This window comes from Chinchilla lanigera, unplaced genomic scaffold, assembly GCF_000276665.1.
Source record: "Chinchilla lanigera isolate Chin_1 unplaced genomic scaffold, ChiLan1.0 scaffold00050, whole genome shotgun sequence".
In the NCBI taxonomy this organism is placed as follows: Eukaryota; Metazoa; Chordata; class Mammalia; order Rodentia; family Chinchillidae; genus Chinchilla; species Chinchilla lanigera.
This window is the reverse complement of record NW_004955451.1, coordinates 6026569-6045128: the sequence shown is the minus strand read 5'-3', so window position 1 is coordinate 6045128 and position 18560 is coordinate 6026569.

Genomic DNA, 18560 nt, shown 5'->3' with positions numbered 1-18560 from the left:
AATGTCGTGATGGAAACAAATGAGGCCCCAGCCACAGAGAGATGAGAATGAAGCCTAACGCTACTCAGGTGGGTGGGAAAGTGTGACTCTTCGCCTGAAATCTGCACCAGCAGAGCCCAGCCCAGCCCCTGAAAATCAGGGAAGGTCCTCCAGGAAGAAGGTCCGGCAGGTGTCAAGGCTGCGGGAGAGCAAGGAGCCTGGTGTGTTCAAGGGGCAGAAAGAAGGGCAGCACAGCTGGGCGTGGAAAGGGCAGAGCTGTAAAGAACCATACAGATCCACCCAGAATTAGCGCCGGGTACAAAGGCTCAGAGCAGCCGTGCGTGCATCGGGCACCTATTCTGTACCAGCTACTGCTCTACTCACCAGGAAAACCACAAGGCACAAACACAAATGTGGTCCTTGCTGGCGCAAAAGATGGGCAACGAGGAAGTGCACAGTCACGGGTACAAGAAACATCAACCCGGGGAGGTTTGCGGGGCTTTGAGAGGCTGTCAGGCCTGGCTGGGGAGGTCCCCATCGATCCCCTGGAGACAGCCAAGGCCGGGCTGTAAAGTGGACAGCTGGGGGAACCGGCCATGGAGGAGAGGAAGGACAGGATCCCAGGCAGAAGGAACAGCTGTGCCACGCTCTGGGGTGGCGGGGCAGGATGGACGCAAGGGACTAAAAGGAAGCCCAAGTGACTGCCAGAGGATAAAAGCCAGCAGGAAAGAAGGACAGGGTGTGGCGAGGCCAGACCTCCGAGCGCTGTGCACCCACATACAGAGTTTGCGAGTAGGAAGCGTTAAAGATCTACGCAAGGATGCTTGGAAGACGATCTTGTCGGTCTCTTGAAGGTAAGGATGCGTTCGGCATGCATTTGCTGGGTTTCTCACACATACAGAATGCTCTCCTGGGTACTATAGGAAGAGTCCTGTAAGGGAAGAGGCCGCAACAACTAAAACTCTTCCCGCGCAGAGTTTATCGTAGAAGGAGTGCTTCACTTGGCCACTGAAGGCATGGGCTCAAGTTCCAGCTCCGCCCCCAACTGAGCAGCGTTCCTCAAGAGCAGGTGACTGAATTTAGTTACCTCTGGTGCCTGCACTTGGCACACAGGGAGACTGACATGCTTAGAATGTGTTATCCCTGGATAACATTAAGAAGGCCTTGTAGTTTGCTTTACTTTTCTCATCACTGGGGCAAAATACCTGACACACGCAGTTTAAAAGGAGGCGGGGTTTATTAGGGTTCACTGTTTCAGTCCAGAGTCTCGGGCTCCAAGGCGGAGGAGCGCAGCCCAGGGCCTGGGCAGAGGAGAGCTGCTCACCGCACGGCAGCAGCGCAGGGGAGCAGAGCGAGTGAGGGGAGGAGCAGCGGAGGGAGACCCAGCTTTCCAGGACACACCCCCGTAATGACCCGCCTGTTCCCACCAGACCCCACCTAACAGCGAGTCGGTGTTCTGTACACTTGAGGCTTTGGGAGTCATTTTGTTTTGTTTTATTTTTCTTCCAGGACCAGGAATCGAACTCACGACCTTGCGCTTGCCAGGCAGGCCCTTTGCCGCTGAGCTAAATCCCCAGCCCCTGGGAGTCCTTTTGGATCCAAACTATAACACAGTTATTTGGTCCTTTATCACTGTAATGATCTCTCACTGATCTTTTTCCCCAGCTAGTATTTCGTTCTCACAACAAACCCCGTGAGATGGACTCAGGTGGATTCAGCTACACCATGTGTAGGGCCTGGTGCAAAGTGAAATGCATTGCTCTTGGTACGAATATTAATAAGAGTTTCAACGCAGCCACAGCAGAGCATTCAGCCACGCCCAGGACTGTTGTAAACACAAGGTCTTCTGTGACTTACACATGTCGCACGAGCGTGAGGCCAGCACTGCCTAAATTCACTGGACAGCGGAGAAACTGAGGCAAGGTAACAGCCTCTGCCCAGGTTGCTCAGGAGGCAACCAAAGGAGAAAGGCTTCAAATACACCCGGCCTTCTGAGTCCAAGTCTGGGACTCTTCCTGCTGACACAGAACAGGCCTGGATGCTGCTCTGAGCGGTGGTGTTCCTGGCAGAGCAGTCCTGACCATCTGTTTTAAAGGCCGTGTAGGCAAAGCCATGGAATGAAAATGTTCCAGGATCTTGCCCTGGGTGAAAACTTTCCACGGTCCCCATTGCTCTCAGGACAAAGTCCTGATGCACAGAGCTCTTTTGTGGTCTGACCCCTGATTGAAATTCTCCAGCTGCACTGCCTACTTCTGCTCCCTCCCTCTAAATGTGCTGCCAACCACACACACCTTCCTGCCGTTTCCTAGCTGGACTTTGCTCCTGCTGGTGTCCAGGCCTCTGCTTGTCCTGCTCCCTCGGTCTCAGATGCTGTGTTACGAAAGATAACTGCAAGTCAACCAGATGGGGAAGGGAGGAGGAGGAGGAAAAGCAGTTGAAGCAGAGGGAAAATCATGAGCAGCTTTTCATCCTTAGAATACCCCTCTTCCCTTCCATTTGTCTACTCTTCTACCATCCATCCACCCTTCTATCCATTCATCCTTCCACCCATCTACCCATCCATCCATTCCTCCATCCATTCTTCTATCTAGCCATCTATTTTCCATTATTCGTCCTTCCATCCACTTACCCTTCTATCCATTCATCTACACATCCACCTTTCCATATATCCACCTATCCTTCTATTCATTTACCCATTCATCCATTCATCCGTCCTTCCATCCATCCAACAAGCATTGACTGGGCTGTATGAGCTGTAAGCTGGGCACTGTGTTAGGTTCTGACAGTCCAGAGATGAATAAGCTACGCTTCCTTAACCATTCCTTGGTGGGCTAACACCCCAAAGGAGACACAAACAGATGTGACCCATAACGCAAATCCCTAATTTCACAAGAATCCAAACCCCTATCCCTACAATCCGTGATAATTCCTCCTTTCTTCCTTTTGATACTGTCTCCATTCCCATGTCCATAGGTGTCATCCTAGGTTTTGACCTGGTGGAGACACATCTGTAGGCCTCTTTCCCATTTTTCCATACAAAATACAAATCCAGTGGTGACTTTTGTGGAGCTGGCGACCTTACTGTAATCTGAAGAGTTATAGTAAAGGATTATGTCCTATACTCCACAGCGCTCACCATCTTGCTGGTTTGCCTCCAGTGTTCATCCACTTCCCAAAAGCCAGGGCACAGCTTCCCAGAGTGTAATCTAGTCCTTAAGCCCTACTGTAACATACTCCCAGCACAATCAGCTGTCCCTATAATCTGGTGGATATAGCATGTTCCAACTCAACACAGAGGAAAGTAGACCACTCTAACACTGAAGGTGGTGAGCTCTCCCACAAAGGCAAAGTCATGGTACCTACACAGAGGTGGCAGAGCAAAGAAGACCCTCAGCTACCCTGGGGCTGCTAGAGGCACTCTGGGAAGGGTTTCCAGATAAAGAAGAAAAGTAAGAAGTAGATATCATAAGCAGAACTAACAACAAAGATAGCGAAGCCAAAGATAGTGCATTGCCCTAGTGGGGACAAAAATGTTCAATAGAGAGAGCTCAGGAAAAGAAGCAGCAAGAGATAAATTTGGAGAGAGATAAGGCCATAGCAGATTGGGCAGACCATGCTAAGGACTGGGGACTTTAAGCTTCAGCAACCAAGCTGTTACAAAGGAGTCTTAGGCCTAGAAGTAACATGATGATAATGACTCTTCTTAGCTATTTAGCAAAATGAAAACTAAGGCTGCTTCTTGTCCTGGGTTCTCTCTGTGCCCTGGCTTTTAGGCAGTGGATGATAACTGGAGGCTGTTGGTTAATTCTAAAAGCCACATGGATTTCAAGGGAAATGGAATCAGTCTGGTCCTGGTTCGCTCACACTGGAATCCTCAAGTATGCTGTTTTGTAAGAAACCGTGGACTTCCAAGACACCCTCGCAAGCTGCCTTAGACAGCGTTTTTACTTGAATCAGGAAACTGTATTTTGCCAGAACTTTATGTTCAAGTTCAATATTAATGTCAGAACCCACGAAATGTGAGTGGGTTCTAAATTGGGAAAAACATGTTCTCCAATCTCTCCCCAAAGCATTCCTTTCAGCTATTGACTTTGGAGGCCGCTTCTCTATACCGTGTGGCCGCCTACTGTTTGCTCAGAGTGACAGATACACGGAGTCTTCACCCTCATGGGGTGCTTACTCAGCAGATCTGTGCGTCATCGTCCCCCGTAATCTGCTTCGGTGGGTGGCACACCGCAGAGGAAATCAAGAGACAGACAGGCAGCTGGCTTTCTTAGCAAAGCTGCTAAACCGAGTCTTGTTTCTATGCAATGCGTCTGCCCTGACTTAAACTTTGACTCCTTACCAGTGTCCTTTCTGAGCTATTTGCACTGGGAACAGAGAGCCTAAAAAGATTTATTTAAAAAAGAGAGAGAGAGAGAGAGAGCCAGGTGTCATTTTTAGAAAAGCGAGACACCCAACACATCCTACTCTGAGAAGATTTCTTTGACAGCCTGTGATGTTGCCTGAATGGTAAATATACCCTCAGACTCCGAGTAAATAGTCTATGGCATGTAACTTGGGTATAAAAGAGGAAATTTTACACAACACGGCCACAGATGCCTTGTCATTTCCCAGAAAATTAGAGGGTCTTTCAGTGACCCCGTAAACATATCACACGAGTATTCTTCCACAGCTTCAGCCATAGATGGGACCTGTCTTGATAGAGTTTTCTAATTCCCAGAGATAATGGGCCAAAGTTAGAGGTGGAGGGAAGGGCAAGACTTCTGCCCTCTCTCCCAGAACGGAAGCCGGAAGCCCAGGGCTTGCCATCTCTGGGTATCTGAAAGGCATTTTGTTAAATCCAAGCACCTCAGGGCTGGCGGGAACCAGGAACAGCCTGGGTGAATGCTGATTTCTTTATTGGGTGGCCTTTAGGCCCAGAGATCTTAAAGGATTAGCTGAAAGGGAGGTTCACACCCAGAGGACAAGCTGGAAATCTCACAGGCTGCAGTGGGTTTTGAACAGCATCCTTCTGTCTGCAGAATGACTCAGAGTGGCTGGAAACCAGAGGAAGATTTCACAGCCTCCCTTAGCAACTCCTTTTTTTCTTTCTTGCAGTGCTGGGGAGCCCAACTATTCTGCATGCTGGGCAAACTGCTCTACTACTGAGCTACACCCGCAGCCTTCTCACCAACTCTTTCCAGCCACTCAACAGAGATGGAGAAATACAAGTCAGCATCTGCTGGGTAGCAGCCCTTGGTTCATGCAAACCTCCGCTACTAGTAACACTAGCTGAGTGTCTAAGGGATTCCCAGGGGCCTGGCATTGAGGTTTGATGCATTCAACAAAATACATCATGTAATTTTCACATCCAGAACACCAAAGAAGGAAAACAAGGCTTAGCTCAAAGCACTCGTGTCTCCACCCAGAGTTAGAAGCTCCTAAGGACAGGGCTTAGACAGAGGAGGGGCGCAATCTGGCGCATGTCTCTTGGTTCTCTAGGCCTTGGTTTTCTCATCTCCAAAGTGGACCTAATAACAGTATTATGATCATTTTTTTAAACCAAGTTGGCATGCTTTCCATCAGCATTTCCAATTCGCAGTTATTTGTTCATTCAGTAAATGTTATTGGGCTCTTACAGTTTACGTTATCACCGCCATGTAGGCTTTTAACCAAGCCTTTTCAATTAGTCAGCAGACATTACACTTTATTGCCATGCCTTTAACAAACATTATTCTACTGTTATGCAAAAGCTAACTGGTAATCTCTTTTACCATTCACAAAGCCCTTCTATGTAGACTTCCTGTGATCCTTACAACAACCTAGCAAAGAAAAGAAAAACAAACATGATACAGTATTACGGTTGATTGTGATTATTATTTTCCCATTTTACCCACTCCTAAAATGAGGCCCACAAATTTTAAGTGAATGGCTTCACTTAAGGCATTTAAGTGAATTTCAGAGTAGAGCCAGAATTCAAACCTACATCTTGTGATACCAGACCTGAATCCTTCCCAGTACGACACATGACAAAAGGTGAACAGTGCCCTCCAGGATCTGCTGTCCAAAAGGCAGGGGTGGTGAAAAGACATTATCTCAAAGAGGCAGGGTCACATGGTGATTAAGCCCACAGACCCTTGGCCGAAGAGTCCAGGTCCTAAATTTTGCTTCTGCCACATACTAGCTGCATTGCCCTGGGCAAATGGCTTATCCTCTTGTGCCTTGGCTTCCTCTATATGGGTCACAGGGAATAATAATAGTGCACACCTCGGGAGATTGGTGTGAAGACTGGTGATTAATACTACATAGCTCTTAGGACAGTGTCGTGACTTACTAAATGCCGTCTGATCATCTATTACTTTAACACTATAACAGCAACACCTGCGAGGGTAAGGACAGAGGTGCAAAGATCCCCAGCTGAAGTCCAGGAGGAAGAACATTAACTGAGGCAGGAGAGGCAGCTAACCCCAATTCTGGCACTTTACTGTCCGTGCAACCTTGAACACATAAGCACCCTCGCTGTGTGGTTTTCCCATCTGTCAGGTGAGAGAGTTCAGCTGGATTGGGCAGAGGGGCTGGCAAGACCTCTGACTCCCTCTTATGGCCTGATGCCCCTGGAGACTCTGAGGAACACACACAGACACGTCTCTTGGGCTGAAACCAACTGGTGAAGATGACCGGTTAGTGTCACGCAGGACCAGGCTGACCAACCCATCCCAGTTCTCACACAGACAGCTCAGTGGCAGGAAAGCCAGCATGGTAGATCACCTTGATTAAGACAGTCTCTTGGCTGGGTGTGGTGGCACATCTGTAATCCCAGCACTAGGGAGGCTGAGGCAGGAGGATTGCCATGAGTTCGAGGTCAGCCTGGGCTACACAGTAAGTGCAAGGTCAGCCTAAACTGCATAGTGAGACCCTGTATCAAAAAACTAAAAAAAAAAAAAAGATAGTCCCTTTAAAATTGTATATAATCCATCATTTGCCAAACTTGGCCACTTTTGGTATCACCTTCATACATTTTCCATGGCTGTGCACAATTGTGAAGTTACTCAAGTGCACGTATTTCAAAAGAATAGTTTATATCATTATTACCACAGTCAGGATAAGCCAAGTAACCCCTTAAAGCAGAGAGCTGGGCTATGCACTGGACAGCACCCCAACTGCAGATGCCAACCAGCATTACTTGCCATAAAGAGAAAGAAGACTAAAAATTAGGGAAAATGAAGCAAGTATCACTAGCTACTAGTATTGGTTGAGGATATGTCTGGCCTGAGAATCCTCTTCATTCTTTGTTAAAAGAGAGATTATTAAGCCTTCAAATCATCAGCAATTTTCTTCTTTCCGTAGCAGTAAGTGTAATGTACTGTCTTATCTGTCTACATTCTAGAATCATCTACCCACGACACAACCAGCAGGGCCTATCCATTCGGGAAGAGTGAATCCATACAGTGTGAAGGCGGGAAGGCAAGGCTGGGCTATGCGCTTAAATCCTCTGACCTAAACGAGGTGCCATTCCTCCTGACACTGTTCCTACCATGAGTGAGGCCCCAATCAGACCACCAGGTCCACCCTCCCTCCTCCAGCCTCACTTTCCCTCGAAAGCCCACTGCCCTCCAAGGCTCTTGGTCAATGGGCCCTGACTCAGAGGAGAACACCCAAGAGAGGCCCAACAGGATCAGGTGGGAAGAAGATCAGCAAAGTGGCACCAAAGAACTTGTGATCTTGCGACTTAGCAAGGCTCCTCCGGTGCCCTAGAGCGGACTAGGGCTGACCACAGGCACTCGTGATGTGGCTGAAATCTCAAGGGCCTACGTCATTATTTCTTGAAAAACATAAAAGTGCAAAAAACGCCTTGCCACCTAACCTTGGTCACCTAGACAAACGGATAACAGGAGCCCAGGCCCACCGCCCATGGTCTGCCCTGATCCTACCATCCATCTCCGCCCCACTGCTGACCTTCTGTCTGACTCAAGCACCCTCTATAAGCCAGTGCCTACCAGTCCACACCACCAGTCCGGCTGGTCTGCTGCCCTGCGAGCCCCACCACCCATCTTGGACGTCCCACCGGGACCTCAGACTCAGAATATCCACACTGAATATATGTTCTGCCCCAACCCCACTTCCCATCCACTCACTTGTGCAAACTCAAAACCTGCAAGACCCCAGTGACTCCTCTTTCTCCTTTGTCCCCACATTCCTCCTGTCAGTTTTACACCTCCATGTTTACAGAATCCATCTCCCTCCCTACCCTGCCCTCCCACCTCTCTCTGGGCCCCCTTGTCTTTGGGTCTCCTCCAGCCTTTAGCTAGGTTCCTAAATGATCTCACGCAGCCAGCTCTGCTCCTCTCTGGTCCTGTCCAGTCCACACCGCATATATCCTTAAGTGATGTGTTTCTTCATATTAATCTTTTCATCTATTTCCCTTGCTTAAAGTCCTCCAGCTATGCCCCGTTATCTGGTAGTGCTTCCTCAGATCTTTATCCAGGTCTCCGAACTCCCAGATGCCCCCTCAGTCTCACCCCTGAAATCTCACCTCTACTCTCTGTCCTACTCCTGCTCTCTTCCCCTCCCCACGCCGCAGGGCTTCCTCAGTTTCCCAGCCTTCCACGCTCTCAATGTGAGAGTCTTGCACCAGCCTGAGACGGGCTTCCTCCACTCAGCTCAGCTAGCTCCCGCTCATCCCTCACCTCTCAGATCAGACAGCACCCTCTGGGAAGCCTTCCCTGACCTCCAAACCAAGAAGGATCCCCTCACCCCCATATATACTCCACTGTGCCTTGGGCCTTCAGTGGAAGCTGTTCCCCATCACTGCCCCGTCCATGGAGATAGGGACCCACCAACATCCCCACACTTAGTGCGGTGCCCCAGGGTATAGCAAGCAGCCTACAAACACTGGGAGACTGAGGGAGAAAGAGGAGACTCGCTCCCAAGCTGTCAGGGTCCCCACCCACAAGGAGATGGATGTCCTCCCTCCCTGTCCACCTTCTGAAGAAAATGCAATAGCCTGCGATCTGGCCACAGGGAACGCGGTATCTGGTGACACCGCTGGGAGTACTGACAAAAATGTGGCCGTAGTGGGTTCACTCAGCTCTCAGGAAGGAATTGGTATCGGTCATGGGGCATCACACACAGGAAGAGTATGAGCCGGTGCCGCGGGTGCAGGATGGCCACGCCTTGGTCTTGGGTTTCTCTTTCTAGGGTATTTATATCCATCCGGAGAGGAGGACTGGCTCCGTGAATTGGGAGTGTGTGTCCTCCCAAAGCAGCCATGGCCCTGTATCAGGTACCAGTCCTTATATGGGCAGCCCTGCTCTTCTCTGATAGTTTGGCTGAAATCTCAAAGGCCTATGTCCCTACTGTTTCTTCCAAAAACATAAAAGTGCAAAAGAATGGTTTGCCCCATGTTGTGGTTTTGAGTTTTGCAAGGGAAACAATATAACACAAGACATATATTTTATAAGATTATTTATAATAGTCACCCAAAGAATCATAAACAAAGAGAGAGTGCAGGAAATCTGTCCACATACTAAAGATCAAAGAATCCAGGTGTTGGCCTGGATCCCTCAGTAATGTCCTGCATGAGTCCAGCTGGAGGCCTAGAGCCCATGACAATGTCTCATGCAGTCCTGTTTCATGGATCTGCGCTGGAAAGGCCCAAAGGTCAGTGGTGGAAGCTAGAAAGTCTGTGCCAGCGGGATGAAGGATCTGTGCTAGCAGGCTTGAGGGGTCTGAACTGGAGTCAGGAAGTGACACTCAAAGGAAGAACCAGAGCTCCTCTGAAAAGTACCACTGCCATCCTCAGTGACAGTGAGGTCCCAAGCTCCTCCAATGATGAGGAAAGCCAAGTTCCCATCAGGAAAGCCAACTTGACAAGCTTCTCCAGGAGACTGAGCAGTGCACCATCTTCCCCTCCGGAGCCAGAAGCAATGCTCAAAATGAGGACCAGGGCTCCCCCAATGAACCATAGCCATTCTCAGCAACAACAAGGTCCAGAGCGCCTCCTCCAACAAAAATAGCCAAGTTCATCAGGAAGCCGGCATGACAAGGTCTTCCAGCAGAATAGCCCAGGAGGACCAGCAGCTCCCTAACGGCTTCCCAACAGCTTCTACCAGCTCCCAACAGCCTCATCTTCTTCTTCTCTGGTTCTGCCTCTTATGCTGCCAACAACAACCTTCAGGTGGGCCTCCCACACCCAGCACCACGCTGGTCCGGATCAGCTGGGGGTTAACAAGTTGACCGCCCGTTGTCAATCCACCACTCCCCCTAAGTTTGGTTACCCAAACAAATGGGTAACGAGAGCCCAGGCCCACTGCGTATGCTCTGCCTTTATCCAGGAATACATTCACTCTCTCCACCCCAGGGCTGGCCTGCTCTCCTGATGGAGCCATCTCACCCACTCTGTGGCTTCAAAAACCTTCTTAACATGTTGCTAATAAGCAACGTCAGGTGAAGGGCTGAGATGGAATGCTCAGGGTTTGCCTTCCCTTGTCTTCCCAAAAGGAGCAAAGCGGTTGGTTTGGCGTGCTGCTTGTTTATAACGGAGTGATTTCAAAAGAAAAAGAGGGCAGCGTTTGATGAACTGTGTAGGGATAAACAGTTCAGAAGCGGCAGCAAAGAATGCAAATTCTGTGTCTGGTGTCTCACAGTAAGAACCAGTCTCACTTAGTAGGTCACTGCCACGCGCCCTTCAGAGCAAACACATTTGCCCATTTGCTGCTCAGGCCTGCTCTATATGGTGGGTAGCTGTTATCCTCGATCGGCAAATGAAGAAACTGGAGCACAGAAGGATTAAGTGCCTGGCCCGGGAGTGAGCGGCAGAGCTGGGATTTGAACTTAGGCAGCCTCACTCCAGAATCCAGGAAGCCCTCTGAGCATCCTTTCAGGCCAATCAAAGCCAAACCTGATCTTGGTCCATTTTGTCTTGAGGGCTACAGAGTCGCTGCAGCACCAGGCCTGGCCTCAGGAAGCTCACATCTTGGCAGGGAGCTCAAACAAGAGCACACACAATTTACACACAGATGAGTGATTGCAAAGCGCTACTCCCGCATGGGTGCGGTGGCCTTGGCTGGCCAGGGAGAGGGAGTCCCGGAGCAGTGGGCCTGGGTCTCTGCCCCTACCCCATGCTTGCCAAGTTCTGCCACTACAGGCACATCGCTTACCCCCACTGAGCCTCGACTTCCCAATATGGAAAACAAGGATGACAGTGGTGATGGTGTTGGTGATGGTGATGGTGATGGTGATGGATTAAGTGAGAGAAGGCAGCACTGCATTTGGGACAAGGGACCAGGTTTGGTATCCATCGGCCAGTACTGTTCCTAACGCAGAGTTTCGGGATCGCCTCACCTATTCATTCACAAACATATACCAAGCACCCACTAACAGGGTACCAGGCACTGCCCCAGGTGCTAGGGAGCCAAGGGAGAATGAGACACAGCCAGGCTCTCAAAGAGCTCCTTGTCCAGGGAGCGGCCGGAACACAGGTTCAGAGAACGCAATGGGGAGAGGCCCCACCCGGCAGGTGGGAGCCTTGGGTCCTGGAGGAAGGAACCAGAGAAGGAGCCGTGCAGGAGGGAGACACGGATGTGGAAGGCGGGGAGGAGGGCCAAGCCCCAGCGCACCCCATCTGCCGGGTGGGTGCGTTTGAGGATGCTGGTAACGCACACACCGGATTCGGGCCTCGGCCTCAGGAAGGGGGCTCCGATCTTGGGCAGTCGACTTCTGGGTCCTGAAGTTTTCTCTGTCTCCAGAATCGGCTCCCGAGAGAAGTGTAGCTAAGCGGAAATCTCACCAAACAGGCGCCAGAAAGTGAAGAAGAGAGAGGAAGCAACAGAGGCAAATTATGCAAGATATTTTTCTCCGCCTTTCCAGTGTCTCCTCGGTAGATCCTGCCGCTCCGTCTCCGGGGAGAGGGTGACTCTCCAGAAAATATGACACTTCGTTTCCTGCCCTTGTTTGTTAGTACACCCCTTTACCAGCCAGCTCAGTTTCGTGGAACTGCCAGGCGGCATTAACGCCCTCCTCCTCACCGAGGCAGAAAATAGAAAAGGAAGAATTCAGCAGATTTTCCCTCGCGGCACCCTCGGCGGCACCAAGATAACCAGGGCAGAAACCACAATTGGATCCTTATTCCTTCAGCCCAGGAATGCGAAGGACGGGACGGTTTAACCACCTTCTGCATGGCCCTGCAAAGAGAGTCGGCTTGTTATTTCGGTTGTCTGGGCTCCCTTCTCTGCCACGGAGAAAGATACATTAATTAATTTTTTTTTTTTTTTTTAATGTCAGGCAGGAGATACTGCAGACCGTCCGGCAGGCAGTAGGCAGGCGCCCAGGGCGTTCAGGTAAGCAGCCCGCGGGCGCCTGCGGCGGGGACACACTGACCCCTCGTGGCCAGCCGGGTCCTCGCAGCCCTCGCTGCAGGCGGCCGCGATTCCAGGAACTCGCTCCAGTCGCGGCCGCCCGCGCAGCTCTGCAGGGACCCGCGAGGGCGCGGTTGGGGCCGGGTCTCCACCGCCTGCTCCCGCACACGCATGCGCGAGCACCCCGTGTCCATTGTCCCTTCCAACAAAGTGCTTGCTGGTCACCACCCTAATGGTTTTTTATTGACTTTATTAAACATTACCTGCCAAGCACGCCTCTAGTGTTTTCCCTAGGTAAAGCAGCCTGTGGGCGACCTCAGCACGGCCCTGTGCGGTGAAAACTGCCATCCCCCTATCTCACAGATGAGCACCTTGAAGCACAGGGAGGTTTGGTAACTAGCGAGCTGGGTCCAGCACGGAGCCCAACAGCCCTCTCGGTGCAGCTCAGCCACTGCGCTGAGCTGTGTGTACCTCGGCTATCAGAGAAGAGGAGACCAGGGTCCACTCGGCCCCTGGTGGGCTGCAAACCCCAACCCCTTCCCAGGCGCCTCCTTATGCCTAAGGACGAAGGCCTTTGCGGTGCAGGAGAGGGGGCAGGAATTCTCGTTATCCCGAAAGCAAGAACCCTGGCGGAGGACGTGGTCCTGGGAGCTCCCCGAAGACACGGGCCCAGCCATTCACCTCCAGGGCCTGGATGCGTGGCCGGTGGGACGGGCCGCAGAGGATAGGGGGCCTGCGAGGACACCCAGGACCTGTTCTCCACCAGCACCCTGCGGACAGGGCTCTTCAGACATGGCCGCATTGCGCATTCATCTCCTGATCACTACTGATGTGGTCGGTACCATGTAAACTAAGCCGTCCCGTTCGCGTTGCATGGTAGCCCCGCGAAGAAGCCGGGTGCAGGCGGCCTCCGTGTTACCCGGAGAAAGCCGAGGCCTCTCCCAGATGCGAAGCTCTGTCACTTGTCTCAGGTTTCCTAACTAACGAGCAGACACTGGCACACCCCAGCTTCCTGGCTCCAAAGCTGCTGCTTCCCACGCTGTCGCTGTCAGCCGGGACCCCCACACCGGGAAAGCCCGGCCACCGCGTCCCCCGCCTGCTCCTGGCAGCTCGCTGAGCTGGCCGGGCTCCGACCCGCCTGCAGACTGAGCCCCAGCCGTGCCTAGCCTGGCATGCCCTTCCTGTGCATGGATCTTCACGCTGCGGCTCTTCCTGTCATTCCGGTGTCGGCTCAAGTGTCGCCTCCTCCGAAAAGCCTTCCTTGTCCACCTCGCCTAAAATAGCCTTCCAGTTACTCAGTTGCATCACCGTTTTATTTACTTCCCAGCAGTTATTAATCTCTGGTAATGTCTGGTTTAGTTGCTATGGTTAGTCTCAAGTCCTGTGCAATAAGGGCTATCCGTTTCTCGCCACGCACCGACCTCGTACAGACTTCCTAAAGCTCCGCCCACGCTGTTATTTCATCCTCACAACTGCTCTTCATCTGGGTTCTATCCTTAGCTCCATTCTGCAGAAGAAGAAACTGAGGCAGGGCAGGTTCAGCCATTTATCCAACGTGCCACCCGCAATGAGCTATGCTGTCATTGCTACAAAATGACAGACAAAATTTCAGGGAGCAAAAAGACTTAAATAGACATCGCTCCAAAAGTGATTTAAAAATGGCCCATAAGCACATGAAAAGGTGTCCAACATTATTAGTGTTAAGGAAATGCAAATCCAGTCCTTCACTCCTGCTAAGATGAGTTTAATTTTTTTTCTTCTTTTTTTTCTGTCCTTCTGAGACAGGGTCCCACTCTGCAGTTCACACTGGCCTTGAACTCACACTGTAGCCAAGGCTGGCCTCGAACTCACAGTGATCCCCCTCAGCCTCCAGAGTGCTGGGATTACAGGCATGAGCCACCATGCCCAGCAAGAATTTAATTTTTAAAGAAAGATAAAAAAAAAAAAGCTAACAAAACAACAAAGACAAAATCAAAACAACACAAAACCAGCAAAAATGACACATGACCTCAACACAAAATGATAGGAATTAACAATGGTTGCTACATTGCATGCTATTATCTTCAACGAAGTTGCTCAGTCCACCAGATGCAAGAACGTAAGATTGATCAAACAATCAAAGACAGTAACAAGTAATAAAAAAGAAAACATTGGAAATGATGCAGAGCTTCACATACAAGATGGTAGGAGTTTAACAATGGTTCTTATGCTGCATATTCTTGTTTTCAGATCAGTTGCTCTGATTACCAGATACAAGTGTGAAGGAGCTGGAAAAATACTGTGTATTGCTAATACTGTGTATTGCTGGTACAGTTTGGTAATTCCTCACAAAGTTACCTAGAACTGGGCATGGTGGTACACACCCATAATCCAGTACTCTGGGAGGCTGAGGCAGGATCACAAGTTCGAGCCCAGCCTGGGCAATTCAGCAAGACTCTGTCTCAAAATAAAAAAAATAAAAAAAAGGGCTGAAACTATAACTCAGCACAAAGGCTCTGGGTCCAATCCCCAGTATCACAAAAAGAAAAAAGAAAACCAAGACAAATGCAGAACTGTCATATGATCCAGCAATTCTATTCCTAGTTGCCCAAAGGAATTGAAAACCACTACCCAAATAAAAACATGCATGAATATTCCCAGCAACACTTCTCACAAGGGCTAAAAGCTGAAAGCCACCCCAATGCCCATCAGCAGATGAACACGTAAACAGAACAAGGTATGGTGGAATGTTATGCAACCATAAAAAGGAATTCAATACTGATGCACTTTTTAAAAAAATACTAATATCCTTAAAAACATATGCGAGTGAAAGAAGTCAGGTTTTTAAAAACACATACATGTTGCATGGTTCACTTTATGTGAAATATTCAGAATAGGTCAATCCACAGAGAAGATCGGTGTGATTAGGGGCTGGGGGTGGGTGTGGGAGTTACTGCCTGTAGGGTACCAGGCCTCACTTGGGTGTGAAAAACTGTTCACAACTAGATAGTAGCATTGTAAATATACTAAACACTACTGAACTCTGTATTTTAAAATGTGAATGTTACGGCACAGGAATTTTGTCACTTAAAGAGGGGGGCTTTGTCTTTCTTGTCCACTTCCCCACCCCCAAGTCTGAGTAAAGGGGACAAGGGTCCAGGTCCCCAGGACCCCAGATTTGCCAGGTCTGAGGCTAAGCTTTTTCCACAACCCTGGGCCGATGGTCCCCAGGCCGCTCTGTACTCCAGCCAGGGCTTGCTGAGTCCTAGGGTCCCTGTGTGGGGCCTGGGATGTGCAGGTCTTATGCAGCCCAAGGCTTTGGGGCCACCTGAGGCTGCGGTCGTCAGCTCACCAGCAAGCCGCGAGGGAAGAGCACCACTCGGACAAGAGAGGCCGGAGGTGAGGCAGGGCCTGCTGCTGGGGGTTGAACCACAAGAAAATGGAACCGTGCAGAAAATAAGTGGTCAGTCTCATCCACTGAGAAATGTGAAACAAGCCTGGTGTTCAGCCAGGTGAGTTTACAGGTTTTGGGGAGGGGCCCTGGGCTCTGTGGGCCATCCCGGCTCCCCCATGGGGCTAAACTCTCATTCTGGCTTGGGGTGGAAGCTACTGCCTCCACTCGCATCTGTTCCCCAGTATCCTCGGGGTAACATCCAAATTCCTTACTGAGCCCCACTGGAGCTGGCCCCTGCAGTGCCCCAGCCACGTCTGGCTACACTGGCAGTGGTGAGGCCGCACTGGCCTTTGGAAGCTCCTGGAACAAACCAGCTCCTTCCCTACTTCCAGACCTCTGCATTCACTGCTGTCTCCACCTGCAACAGCTCTATGCCCCCCCCATCCTGCACCCCTAGCCCACCCCCTGCCTTCACTCCTACCTCCCTCTCCTGGCTCAAGCTAACTCCTCCCTCTAGGAAGCCGAGCTGCTGAGCGCACAAGCTGGGGCGCGTTCCAGGACCCACACACAGGCATCCTTCTTAGCACCCATAGCACTTGCACTCACGCAGGAGTGCATCTGTCCACCGAGGGCCCTGCTTCCGTGGGATCCCACCAGGTCAGGCCTGGTCTGTCATGTTCTCAGTGAGTCTCCAGCACCTGCCATGATGCCTGTAGCCCAGGGAATAAAAGGGAAAAGAACAAATGAATCAGTTCCAGAAACCAAGGGCAAAACCGGCCCTGGCAGAACCACAGGGCAAGGGTGAGCAGGGGTTTTAGCGCGAAGCCCCGGGAGGCTACAGTGGACACCTTTACACAGAGTTGGTCCTGGGCCAGAAAGGTCTTTCCTCTTCTTTTTCAGCCGGCCCACTGTGCTTACCTTTCCTGCCCCAGCTTCAAGCGGTGCCTCCCCTCCAAGGGAGGAGTGTGATTAGGGTAATGTCTGCAATGCAAGACTGGGCGGGGGCGGGGCGAGACAGGGAGAGAATTTGATATTCGACAAATACAAATGCACTGGTGCCACCTCTGTGCCCGGCCGTGGGCTAGGAGTGGAGATAAAATACACAGAGAATGAGTGCGTGGTCAGGCTGCTGCTTCTGCAGGGAAAAGCCTGCTGACCGGCTGCCCTGTGCCAGTCTCCAAGAGGAGCACTTTCTGCGGGGGTTAGGAAAGAAGCGCGGTATGGGAGTAACGCACACTTGCTTGGGTCAGATCACTGCCTAGCTGGATGACTTTATGACTCTGGACATCATTAAACCTCCAAGAACCACATCTGGCAAGTGAGACTAAAAATTATATGTACCTTGCGTCACAACTGTGAAGGTGAAATGAATTAATACAGCGAAGACATTCAGCAAGGTGCCTGGTCCATTTTAAATGCTCCGTGGAGTGTGAGGATTGTCTCACACGTTAATCCCAGCAATCTAGGGCCCAACAGCCGTACCTACATGAAGATGGGGAGGTCAACAGACCTGGGGGGATTGAGCGACTCACCCACTCACACAGCTCAGAAGAGGCTAAATAGCAATCAAATCTGTCCCACGAACTGCAGAGGAGGTCACCCTCTGTCCCTGGCACCCTTCTCTCCCACGTGCTGTCCCAGGGATATTGTCTGTCCCGGATAATTGTCTGTCCCAGTTTTAGGGGCCACATGACTTCTGTCACGATGGTTCCACAGTCCTAGGCTCGCTCGGACAGACCTCATGGAAACAGTCCCCACGGAGCCCCATGGAATTTGTTCTCTCACCAGCTGCCCTTTACGTCATCCACGGAAACGCCGATTATTTTACTAATCTGGAGTTTTCAGTGAGGTCGAGATTTACATTAAGCCTGACATCCCATGGAAAACTTTGGCCAGTTTAGGTTGACTGCAAACAATACATTGACTTGCTAATACTTTAGGAAAATGTTCACTTTTCTCTCTCTTGGTTTACAGCCCATAGCATCAAACTTCAAATGCCTTATCAAAGGGGAGGGTAGCTGCAATACTGTGATTGTTTAATTGTCGGAAACTGTATTTCAGACATCAGCTTCATTCTGTCTCACTCCAAAACTAGGTTTCTTTCCTTGACACCCCATTTGCCCCAGGGCCAAAGCCAGAGACAGCCATTTGTTTATTTATTGCAAAGGGCTTCTTTACAGATACAGTAGCGCAAGAACTGGTGGCTTTCAAGACAAAAATCCTTTACTATCGGGACATTTACACGGTAAAAAGAAAACCTACAACTGGGAAAAAATTTTAGCCACCTGTCCCTCTGACAAAGGGCTTCTACCTAGGACATACAAAGAATTAAACAAAAACTGAAAGGTTTCACTTTAAAATCAGGAACAAGACAAGGATGTTCACTGTCACCGCTCCTATTCAATATAGTTCTGGAAACATTAGCTACAGCAATTAGACAAGAGAGAGAAATAAGAGGAATAAGGATAGGAAAAGAAGAAGTGAAATTATCATTATTCGCAGATGACATGATACTCTACATAAAAGACCCCAAAAACTCCACCAAAAGGCTCATGGATTTAATAACCAAATTCAGTAGCGTAGCTGGATACAAAGTCAACACTCAAAAATCAATGGCATTCCTATACACAAGTAGCAAACAGACTGAAAGAGAAATCAGTGAAACTACATCTTTCACAATAGCATCTAAAAAAATGAAATACTTAGGAATCACTCTAACAAAAGAAGTAAAAGATCTATACAGTGAAAACTACATTGGAAAAAAGAGATTGAAAAGGATTTTAGAAAATGGAAAGACATTCCTTGTTCATGGATAGGAAGAACCAACATTGTGAAAATGGCCATACTCCCAAAATTGTTGTACAGGTTCA